The following is a 12,946-nucleotide window of genomic DNA, read 5'->3' as shown; positions in this document are numbered from 1 at the left end:
AAATGCTCCTAAATTTGTTTGATTTCCTTCATAGTTTATCCACATCAAAAATCATCTTTAGTAATTCCAAATCCTTATTTTCACTACTTTCTTTATTCCTGCTTTAAATTCCTACATTGTGAAATTTTTGTCTATAAATTTAACAAAAGTGACTTGAAAACTGAACTAATAAAATAATCATTAACAAATAGTTTTGGTTTCGAAAAAAGAGACCATCAAAATCTGGAAATGAAACTATTTTTATTGTGAACATTTCTGTTTTATTGACCATTTTTCTTGCACTTTTAACAAGGTGTTTTTTGTAAAGAGCTGTGGAACATTTTACACACTCACAAACTAGTACTCTCATTTAATCATCATCGAGTACAAAGACTATAAACAAGATTCCAAATGTCAAAGAAAGAATCAAAGAAAATAAAAAAAAGAGAAATGTTCAAATGTTCGAAATTACCCAGTGGGAAAAATAGCTATTTTCATACAGAAGACCTACGCTACATTAGAAATAGAGGAGCTTAGGAAACTGGAACAAACATCACTTGGACATTACCGAACAGAAATCGAACTTTAAATTTAGTTGTTTATACCTTGAAAATCTTGGCCGATAAGAGAAGAATCCTCAATGATGTTCTCAAATCTACCTTTATCCAATAAAACAAATGGTCTTGTTTTCGGTGCTGTATTTTGGGAAAAGACAGAGAATTATATTCCAAAATAGAGGAACTTAGGAAACAGGCGGTAACTTTACTTGGACATCACTCGGTCCTGAATCCTAAACAGTTGATATAGTTTTATGCAGACAAAACCAAATAGAATCAAACTTTAAATTTAGGTGTAAGAACACCTTGATATTCTTGGTTGAGAAGAGAAGAATCCTCAATGAAGTTCTCAAATCAACCTTTAATCCAATAAAGCAAATAGATACCTAAAGGATGGTTTATGAGCCAAATTATCAGAAGGAAAAGACTCCCTAAAACAATCTAACGACTGACAGTTTTCATTACCTGATATCATTAATTTATGGACAGTTCATAATATATATCTTTTATTATTCCCATTTCCTATTGGGTCCTTTCATTTAGCCATTTCGTTTGGCTGCCTCGTTAAACTCAAAATAGTTGTGCCAAAAAATTACAACTTTAACTTTAAGGTTTAGACACTTTAATAAAATTCCCAAAGGACAATATCAAATGACACTGACAATGGCAGCCAATATAAACGATAGAATTATGGAACATTACGACCAAATAAAAAACAGCAAAACAACAACGAAGAAAATGAAGGTACTTACAAACACCAAACTAAACAAAAAAAATCCAAGAAAGAACATCAACAAATATCTATGTATAAAAACTAAAACTTCCAAATGACGTTGACTTTTTTTGCAGAGTTTTTGAAAGACCGGTTTTGTGATAGTGCAACCAACTAACGAGAGGAGAGCGAGCAACAAAATAATAAATACAAAACAGAACAGAACACAACAGACAAAAAGGTAAAAGATGCAAACAGTCAGCCAGGCACGACATATTGCAACGTTTTACCCCAAAAACAAACAAAACAAAAAATAAATAAAAAGCTAAAACAAGAATCATACGTTGCACAGTGATACATTTCATGAAATTAATATATCAGTTATAACTTCGAAATTCCAAATCCTTGATGTTAGTTAAAATATAAAAGACTTTGTGTTAAACAACTTCAAAATCCCTGAATTCCTAGGTCATGTTTGAGGTTAGACAATCTAGACTACACGAAGGACCAATGAATGCTCTGCTCATTTTTAAGCAGATAATTTGATACGATAAGTTAGAAATTCCCTAAGTACCCAATCCATTTTTGAGGATTAAGCAAGGACAACCACCACTACATGAAGATTCAATGGAAGCTGTATTATTTTTTGAGCAGATGACTTGAAAAGTTAGAAAGTGAAGACAGCAAATAGATTCAAGAGAAATCATAGACTTTGAAAGTTACTTCCAAATGCTTGATCTGCCTTTAGTCTTAAAGAAGTTTGTATTAAAGAGATTTCAAATACCCCCATTTTTTAGAAAGATAAATATTTGCGATCTATGATCATTCGAGTGTACTTGAAGTCATTTCAACTTCCGACTATATGATTATCTAATTCATAATATAAATAAGTAAAGGGTATTTTTTTAAACGTATGGAACTTCGGATAGGGTAAAACTAGTTGCCATACTAATGTAGTGTGTTTGACTTTTTGTTCAATATACTTTGTCAAATCTCCAAGCAAAGACTTACACCAAAACAACGTTCACGAATCCTGGAAATTTATTTCTAAAATTCGCGATCTGTCCACCAAACATATAGCTGTTCGTCAAGTCAAATCATCTTCAGCGATGAGGCTTAATGGGTATGTAATCAAGCAGAATTGTCATTTTTGGAGACAGCACAATCCTCATGAGACTCCATTACATCCCAAAAAATCATTGTTTTGTGTGGTTTACATGCCGAAGGCATCAACCGCCCATTTGTCTTTAAATCCCGAAACCAGTGCCAACATTACTATGAATGGCGAACGCTACAGGCAAATGATTCATACTATTTCCAAAAATTCATCAAGTCAAAACATCTTCAGCGACTAGGCTCATTTCTGGCTTAACGGGTATGTAAACAAGCAGAATTGTCATTTCTGTAGAGAGGAAAATCCTCACGATACTCCATTACTGGATTACATGCCGAAGGCGTTTGTCTTTAAGTCCGATACCGGTGCCAAGATTACCGTGAATGGCGAACGCTTAAGGCAAATGATTCGTAATTTATTTATTCCTCATGTCATTGCAAATCATTTAGAGGAGAAATGGTTCCAACAAAATGTCGCAACATGTCACACAGCGTATGGAACCATCACCTTGTTGGGCCAAATGTTTGATGACCGAATTATCACATGAAATTCGAAGCATTATTGACGAAATAAGACCAAGTATGCTCGTAAAAGTGACGCAAAGTTGGACCGACAGGATGGCTTTATTTTTAAAAAAAGTTCTATGCCTCTAAAAAACCAACCCTTAAATTATATTCAATTAGGGATCCATGTGGACAATCCGTGGCGGCCATGTTAATGATTTAGTCGCTGATGCCAAATCACTATTATGAAAATAAGTATTTATTAGTGCAAAAGCAGACACCATTCTACAGATGATAGGCAGGCTAGCTAATCTTGGGTCAACGAATGGATAAGAATGGAGAGTACCTACAACCAATTTTGACCTTCAGGATTATAATACCGAAAAGAGACGATCACAATCTACACTTACTATTTCAGGTATTTTCTCTGATGCACTTGGCCTCTCTCAGACTGTCCGATACCTGCGTCGTCTTCCAGACGGATATCAATGTCATCGACACAGATGCGACAAGTCTACGGGAATTAAATTTTAAAACTTCTATCATTAATATCTAAGAGGAAAGACTTGCATCAATCAAGGCTCACAACTCAAACATAAAAGAGTCGAAATGTCTTCTCGATTGCATTTATTCAGTGGTCCAAATTTCAACTCTGAGTCATTAGATTACACCTTGTCAGACGAATATGGGTTTCAGGTTTCATGAATGCATCATTCGTCCTTGAAAGTGACTTTTGCGGTATTGAATTTAAGAGACGAATGGGCGTAAGAAGTGACGGAATTCAGTAGGTCTACTATTGCCACTTGTAGAATATCCAGAATTCTCTAGCAAGGAAATGGACTAATGCTCCTAGAACGACAAGGCTTCTCACGGGAATAATAAGTGATAAGTGGAAATTTAATTCGACAGCATCATTCACCAGTAAATGTTGGAAAACGACATTGATGAAGGGATCACCTATTAATGATAACAAATTTTATATTGAATCGAATTGAATATATGGACATGGGCGACATGTGGTTCCAACAGAACAGCTCTAAGGGAGAGCCACACAGCGAAGCCCAATCAGCCGCAATCGAATGATGTTTCAAAAATCAATATAACCCAAGTTCAGCCGGATCTATTCAGCAGAGGCATTGAATATTTGACCATTACTCACATAAAGCTTGTATTATTTCACTTCAACATCGATCTGTGCCAAACGAGTATCGATCGTAAAACTTTTTCCAAGTACACCACAAAAATTTGAGTCCCACCACAAAAATTTGATTGTCCTCAATTATCTCTAAGCGGATCTCAATACTCCAAATCTTAAAATATTCAACGAAATACTATATGACTCTTCTCAGCTCTAATCCTATGAATCAACTATCAATCCAAGAGCATTAGCATTTCACATTTTAGGAAGCTCTGGAAATGCTGGTTATTCTGCGACTAGTCAAATTGGAGTAACGAAAAGATTTTTTCTGTTAAATATAGTAAAACTAGGTGGCGTGGTGTGATTTTGTTTGATGAATTCTACTGCCAGTAAGAAGTAGTTTTCTAGCCTCGGTGTTGACATGAACCGTTAATAGTTGATGGTGTGATTATTATTGAAAGCGGATGGTTGATAAGACCAGACATGCAAATTATGCCTCTCAGGGACCCAGCAACCATCCCATGATGGTTTGCGTTATTTGAATTCTTTGAATTCTCGACCCCTCTCCTCCTTCTTTGCTCTTTTTATATACACTCTATTCTCGAAATTTCACTATAACTTCATCTATAGATTTCCCTTTTTTTAATTTCTATTTCCCTTTTCCTTCTTTCTGTCTTAATTTTTCTTCTTCAGGTATCACAATTTGGACGGCTCCCTGAATACCATACCATTGATGGTGTGATAACACACATTTTTGTATAACGTCTTTGATAGGATCGACTCTTTCGGATGTATCATGGCGCATTGACTTTAATTTGAAAAGAATCAATGTGTTTAATTGTTGAATGCTGACATCCATAAGTCCAAACTGGTTTCAGGATTTGTTGGTATACTAAAATTGTATTTTGTGTTGACAGGGAAGGGCCTTTACCTTTAAGCACATTCAAATGTCTTTATTTCATCTCAAGTTCTGGCTTCTTCTTGAGTATATGTTCGATCCAAGGAAGCTTGGAATCTAATGTAAGATCAAAATATGCAGCTATTTTTGAAAACGGGATTATGGTTTCATGCATTTTAATACATTGATTTGCTGATTTTAATTTTCCATAATGATGCCCAGAAGGAGGTATGGTTGGATTTAGTTGGCTGCTTCAAAGCTGCTATAGTAGTGTTTTGTTTGTTTGGGAGGTCACTTGTAAATAATAGGTATAGGAGATCAAGAATGCTCCCTTGTGGGACTCCAGCTTTTATACTTTTCAGTGAAAATTCATATTCGATTGAAGTTTGACAATTATTCCACGATTAACCTCATATGTTCTTCATATTGCTATTTGTTGCGATTTCAACTCATTCTTAAAAAAAATAGAAGTAACACTCAGGCAATTATAAGCAAACACAAACTGCGAAGCGTTTTGCTTATCTGCAGTTACTCCCAGAGTCTCTGGCGGGAATCGAACCAGCAACACTCAGATTAATAGTTCCGCACACTATCGACTGGTCTATCGGGGCACCCGATTCAGATCCGATTTAAGGGAACATGACAATAAGGACTACTAAGATCTTTTTATGGATGGCTGGTAAAGGCAAATAAGCACTTCCAAATATTTCCATACAGCCAGTCATGTCACAGTATGAAACTCCACATTAAACAATATGATGTATTGTATCGGTAGTGTATGTAATTTTGATGGATCCTATATGCAGTGCAGATAATCTGGACCTCTTGTAGACTAAAACTCTATAGTGGCAGAGTAGGTTTATAACCACTTCCGCAGAGAAGATGACCCAAATATTGTGGACCTCTTGTCGGGTAAATCTGGATAAAGAGAAAGTAGGTTTATAATCGCTTCCTCTTCCTTTTGTTCACTCTGAAAACATCTGCAGTAGTCAATATATTCAGATTCGATTTAAGAAAACATGCTATTTTTTATGGATGGCTCGTAAATATAACTTCAGCAGTTCGCAGAAAGGCAAATACTCACTGTCAACTATTTTCATAAAAGCCAAGAGAAAGAGGAGTTTTTATCCCACTTGTATTTCCTCTGGTTTAGATTGAGAGAGGTGTATATTGTGAATTAATTTCCAAAAGCTTCATGACTACATTGCAATTAATATTCAACAAAATTTCCTATTTAATAAATATATGACAATAAACAATTATGGTAATATATATCATATATCTTAAGTAAAGCATCCCTGGATTCCTTAACAACATGAAAATCTAACCAGTGTGCAAGCGAAATTTCGCAGCAGCACAACTAACGAAATCAACAAAACCAACAACACCTTTTACAAATAAAACAACAATATGAAACAAACAACAAACGAACTAACAAACCAAAAACAAAACAACAAAACTTCTCATTCCTTTAGACTTTAGAAACGATAAAAATTCATTACACCAAAAAAATGTACGTTGATTTTTTAAAACTTTTTCTCTGGCTGGTTGTTGTTAGTTGTTTGGAAAATGCATTTCAATACAACAACAATACTAGAGAAGAGCCTGAAAACCTTCTAAAACCAAATTGAAGAAAAATACTCCAACCTAACAGACAGACAGTCATACATATCTACACTCAATGAAACTCACTAACAAATGTCTCATCTTCATCAAATACAGCTTGTTGTGGAATTATTGTTGGTTGTTTGGTTGGACGACCGACCGGCCGGTTGGTAGGTTTGTCTGTCTGTTGGTCGGTCGGTTGGTTGGCCATTCAGTTGGAAATCACAAAGAGATCCAAAAATTTAAAGAAACAAAAAGAAACCAACTAAATTGTTGTTGTATAATATTTCTTTAGATTCTGTTAAAGCTTACAGAAAATTGTAAACTGTATTAAAAGGTTTAAGCATTAAGCCAAAAAAGAGCATTCATACTCCCATCTTAATGCTCTGGCAGTATCATGGGGTCAGTTTTTTCTTTTTAGAATTAAGGTGACCAGTTGTAAAACATGATGGTTTTAAACTTAAAACAGTTTTATGTTGACTAAAGCAAAGGTTAATTAAATTATGGCATTAAAGGGAACAAATTCTGGCAAATGCTAGTAAAGGAAATGAAAGTATAAGTATAAATACGAAGTAAAATCCGTAGTAAGATGGCCAAATAATGGTTCGCAACCCCTAGTTGATTTTATGAGCTCAAGCAAGAATTTTTGATTTCTAAACTTATTATTTCATAGGAAAGGTTACAACAGCAATATAAAGCCCCAATAAAAACTTTGTTAATGGAACACAAAATCAAAATACTAGAATGATTTTATTCCGACAATTTTTTGAAATCGCATCTGATGTCGACTGATTGCCTAAAGCGTACGCAGAGAAAATATGATATACAATGACAATACTTTATCCGTTAAAGCGGGAGAGCTATACTTTTGTAAATTAGGACTAATACAATAAAAACTATATGTCCGATTTATGCTGTACAACCAATGTGTCCACTGTAGAACCAATCACATTTCCTAATTAGCCTCAGTTCCTCGCCTGTGGTGAACAGTGTCGAAACAAGTTTTCAACATTCTCCTCCTCCTTATTATCATCACAGTTCTGACAGATATCATTGTATTCAACACCTATTTGAATTCGTCGACAATCGTAACCTCTCCAACTCGGGGTAGTGACATATCTTCCACCTTGACATCCCAGAAGATCCAGAAAAACTTTATGTTCAACATCTATTCACTACAAATGATGTTCAATGATGTCCAATTATCAGAGCTACCTACACAGAGTTATGCCTCTTAATCATGTTAATAGAAATAGGAACGTAGTTTCTACGACAGCAATGCCGGCTCGGCCGTAAAAAGAAAGATTCCCGGTAATAGTGGAGACGTTGATTGCGGCAAGTTCCCTAATTGTCGGAACATTTCAAACTCTAAAAAATACTACAGTGAATCAGGAGTCTCCTCTATGTTGAAACCATACATACGTCCAAAAGTAAACGCTCTTTGTATTTGGTTTGGTTAATATGTTAATAACGCTGCACCGAGGAGTTCACTTAAAGAAAATTTATCAATAGGACTAATTGCAACCTTGTTAATGCAGTTTCGAATTCGCCGGGCCATCACTTTCGGATGCCGAGATCGACCGATTGATGAGTATTCAAAGATCACATGAGTTCGATCCAAACGATCCTGTTGTGTACAACCAGTCATGTTGCAATCGTATTATGAAACTCCACATTAAACCATCCGTTGTATTGTATGGGTAGTATAATAATGTTGATGGATCCTCTACACAATGCAGATAATTTGAACCTCTTTTAGGCCAAAACTCGATAGTGGAAGAGTGGTTTTATAACCAATTCCGCGGAGAAGAAGACCCAAAAATTGTGGACCTCATGTCAGATAAAACTAGATAAAGCCAAAATAGGTTTATAATCGTTTCCTCCCCCTTCTATTCATTTTGACAACTTCTGCTGTAGTCATTGCAGATGGAAACCATTCTCCTAACATGCTTCCCCTGTGTCTTTAATTGTCCCCTCTAGAATCAATTAATCATTGACCAATCGAAAACACATCATGTTTGAGCAATAGCATAGACAAGTCATCCGCAGTATAAAGGGAATGTGAGAAATCATCGACATTTTTTATTCGTTTAAAAGGCATAACGATGACATCATATATGGAATATAACATCGTGCAAATGTCCGCCGCTGCTTCGCTGAGTGGTGTGCATCCGAAATATATCATTTTTAATTACTCCACAAGAAAAATTAAAACGGGCTCAAATCTCACGATATCGGTGGCCAATTCATAACACCTCCACGTGAGATGACCATGCCCTTAAATCGCTAGTGCAGAATGATCAATGTGGCACACGTCCTATTGAAACCACGTGTCATTGGTGTACATATATCCAATTCAGGCACCCTGAAGTTATTCATCATCGAGCTCGACGTTGACGGTGATAGCCAGGCCAACGTCGTTCTCAATGAAATATGGACTCATGACGCCGCCAGCCTAAAATCTACACCAAACAGTGGCTTTTTCGGGATGCATTGGACGCTCTTGGATTTCATGTGGATTGATATAGTCCCAACTTTATCAATTTTGTTTGTTGACACACCCATTCATTCATCTGGAAATGGTACTCATTGTAAAATTTGATCATTTGCACCTGTTGTTGAACGCCATAGAATAAACACATAGAACGGAAGGAGAGAGTAATATATATGGAAAAATTATCTCTTTTCACACATACGGGTGATACAATAACAAAATACATGCAATACATTCTCATGAATTATGTTTTTGACAACAGACTTAGGTTTTTGGCTCTCAGTTACCTATCTAGTTGTTGTCTATGTTGAACGCTATATATGTCCATGCTGATTTGGCAAAACAAACTGAATAAAGACAGCCAATTCGACAGATGAAGCTTCGAATCAACTGTCAATTGGTATTAACTGTCAACTCGAGTTACCAGTTAATCATTGGTTAACAAATCTATAAATCTGACTACATAATAACCATAGCCAATTCACCGTCCGTTTTATTGCCCAAATCTAAGTCTAATTCGACAGATGAAGCTTCGAATTAACTGTTATCTGCTATTAACTGTCAAAGTTCGGAATTCCCTATTGGAAGACCCTTTAGATTATTGTAATACGTGTGCATTCCGGAAGTCATATCAACGCTCGAGTTACCAGTTAATCATTGTTTAACAAATCTATAAATCTGACTACATCGCTACACTTCCCGTTTTCTAATCTAACTCCTCTTGTTGAGCTAAAAAGATACTGCTTCCTATGGTCGGTAGAAATCATTTGACCATTCGAGTCGGCTTCTATTAAAATGGATCTATTGCTAGTATTGATATATTTTTAAAAAGTTTTCAGTTTCTTCGAGTTGGATTATCCAAGGATTTTTAGGAAAGAGTCATGATCTTCACCGTTTGCATTTTTCCTTGTATAGGTGATCGAACTGGTTTCCTATTGAAGTGTCTGTGCTCACTCTTCCAAAGAGTCCCATCCAAAACAATCGTTGCAATTTGATAAATGTCACTATGTTCCCGTTCTCTGATTTTTTTCATTAAGATTTTATCCATAAGTATATTGAGTAAGTATCATGATAAGCTGTCACCTTCCCTGGTATCTCTTGCAGTATTAAATTGTTTGGAGATTTCATTAAGTTTGCAGGAATTCTAGACATGCCTTAAAATTGTTTTTCTCGTATAGGGATTTTTTGGCTATTTGGGCAAATGCTTCTTTGTCACTCATATTGACCATATAAAAAATGAAGACAATGGACCACGCTATCAGACACTAAAACCAATTTGTTTGAATTGTATTTGTGAAAATTTGAAATTCCATTTTGAAAATTTATAAGTTCTTTGAGGGATTTTGTGAAATATGGCCAAACTATTCCATCGCATGGAATCCTACTATATGAAAAATGGAGGCAAGGGACTATGCTATCTGTACATATATGTAAGTGAGAATGCTGAATTGTATTTTTGAAAATTTTAAAAATTTTTTGAATTTTAACTTTGAAAATTTTAGAGTTCTTTGAAGGATTTTGTGAAATATGACCAAATTATTCCATTGCATGGAATCCCACTATATGGAAAATGGAGGCAAGGGACTAGGCTATCTACACATATAAAGGAAAATGCTGAATTATTTTTGTGAAAATTTTGAACAATTTTTTAAATTTCACTTCGAAAATTTTAGACTTCTTTGAGGGATTTTGTGAAATATGGCCAAACTATTCCATCGCATGAATTCCAACTATATGGAAAATGGAGGCAAGAGACTAGGCTATCTACACATATAAGGGAGAATGCTGAATTGTATTTGTGAAAATTTTGAAACATTTTTGAAATACATATAAGGGAGAATAATGAATTGTATTTGTGAAAATTTTAAACAAATTTTGAAATTTCACTTTGAAAATTTTATAGTTCTTTGAGGGATTTTGTGAAATATCTCCAAACTATGCCATCGCATGGATTCCCACTATATGGAAAATGGAGGGAAGGGACTAGGCTATCTACACATATAAGGGAGAATGCTGAATTGTATTTGTGAAAATTTTGAAACATTTTTCAAATTTCACTTTGAAAATTTTAGAGTTCTTCGAGGGATTTTGTGTCCTAATTTTGTCTTCCTAAAATATTTCCAACTCATCTCCATTTCCTATTTGCAATTTCTATGTGTATTTGTGTTTCGCCTGCTCTTTTCCAGAGGTCTCTGTTGGAAACTACGTTCGGCCAAAATATTCGCAAGCAGCGGTTAATAAATACTTGTGGGGATTGTAAGTCGCTTGCAATAGAGTTCCAGGACTCACATCCATTTGATATCCATTTCATAGCACAATACATATTCTTATTGTCTTTTCCTTAGGTGCATTTCTCTCTTGCTTACCACCACAACTGCAGTTTTAGCTTTGGGAATCCCTGGTCTTAATTGTGAAGTGCATAGTAAACGTAGTCTATAAATTGGTAGTCATGCACTTCCCGTGAAATATCGAAGGCCCCATGTCGAATTTTCAGAATTATAAAATGCTTCCTTAGAAGGATAAACCCGTTGCAACGGTTGAAACAGTGAGACTCTAACCTGAGCCGGAAAATATTTCCAAGACAGTTTTTGAAATACTTTTTATAAAATTAAGAATTTAATGAAGATTTACTAAATACAAGCTAAGTGTTTTCCTAAGCTCTTTCTTTTTACATTTAAATAATATCAAATGACATTTGTTGGTCACCTCATCGAAAACATCAAACGCAAACAACAAACTTACAACAAAAATTGATATTACGAATCCACATCATAATCAACAAAATACATTATAAATGTTTTTCGGTTTTTTTTCAGTCTCTTTTTGCAAATAATTCCTATAAAGATTTTTGCCATTTTCCAGCATGTTCAGATCGAAAAACAAAAAGAATAACAACAAATAAATAAACTACAAAAAAAACTACAACTTGACTTGTAAATCTAACTACGACTACAATAATAATAAAAAAAAAGGCAACATGGACCCAACAAATGAACAAACAAAAAAAACTTGTATTATAAAACTTTGTGGTTAAAGAAACTTATGGCAAAAAAACAATACATAATAAATAAAATAAGCTCAAAGTGAGTACATGAAATAACGGCTTAAGAAACATTTAAAAACTAAAAATAAATATTTATAACCATTTTTAAACAAAATTATACATTTTAAAACCAAAATGAAATAAACACAAAGTTGTTTTTTTTTTGGTTCTTTAACAAATTCATTTGTAATATTTGACTTTTAGCCAAAATACTATTTTTCTAGAACATTTAACCAATCCATCCAACCATTCATCTGTACATTTATAGGAGTCTCATGTTCAAACATGTATGATTGTAAGTTAATGCTGCTGCTGCTGCTGCTGCTGTTGTGTATGTAGATTAAATAAGACTAAAAGTAGATTGTGCTGGTTGTTTTACTGCTACTACTACTGGTCATGGCTAAAAAGGATAAAGTTTTTCTTCTTTTTTTTAAAGAGGAGCGAGGGGGGGTTCTAAGAAGAAGTAGTAGTGGCACCATTATTAATGCCTTGGTTATGTTGTATAAGTATGAGAGACGTTGTTAGTTTTTTTGTAAAAGAAATTCAAACTTCAAAGTTTGAAATTATTTTTTTTTTTGTTGTTTGTTCATATATTTCTTTTTTGAAAGCCTGACCAATAAAGAATTTTAGTTGCTATTGCAGCATCAGCAGCAATGTATTTAAGAGTATTGTTATGCTGCCATTCTTTTTCAATTGCTAAACTAGTCAATTGTTTGCACAGTGGGGAAAATGTTCTCTATAATTGTAACATTTAATAAAAAGCTTTTGCCAAAATTTAGGAAAATTTAAAAAATCTCAAAATATTTTTGTAAAATTCAACAAAAAAATTTAGAATTTAATGATAATTTTCTGAGATTTAGTAAATAAACTAAATTTTCTTAAAATACAATACAATTTTTAAAT

This window comes from Calliphora vicina, chromosome 4, assembly GCF_958450345.1.
Source record: "Calliphora vicina chromosome 4, idCalVici1.1, whole genome shotgun sequence".
Lineage (NCBI taxonomy): Eukaryota > Metazoa > Arthropoda > Insecta > Diptera > Calliphoridae > Calliphora > Calliphora vicina.
Note: the sequence above shows the minus strand (reverse complement) of the source record.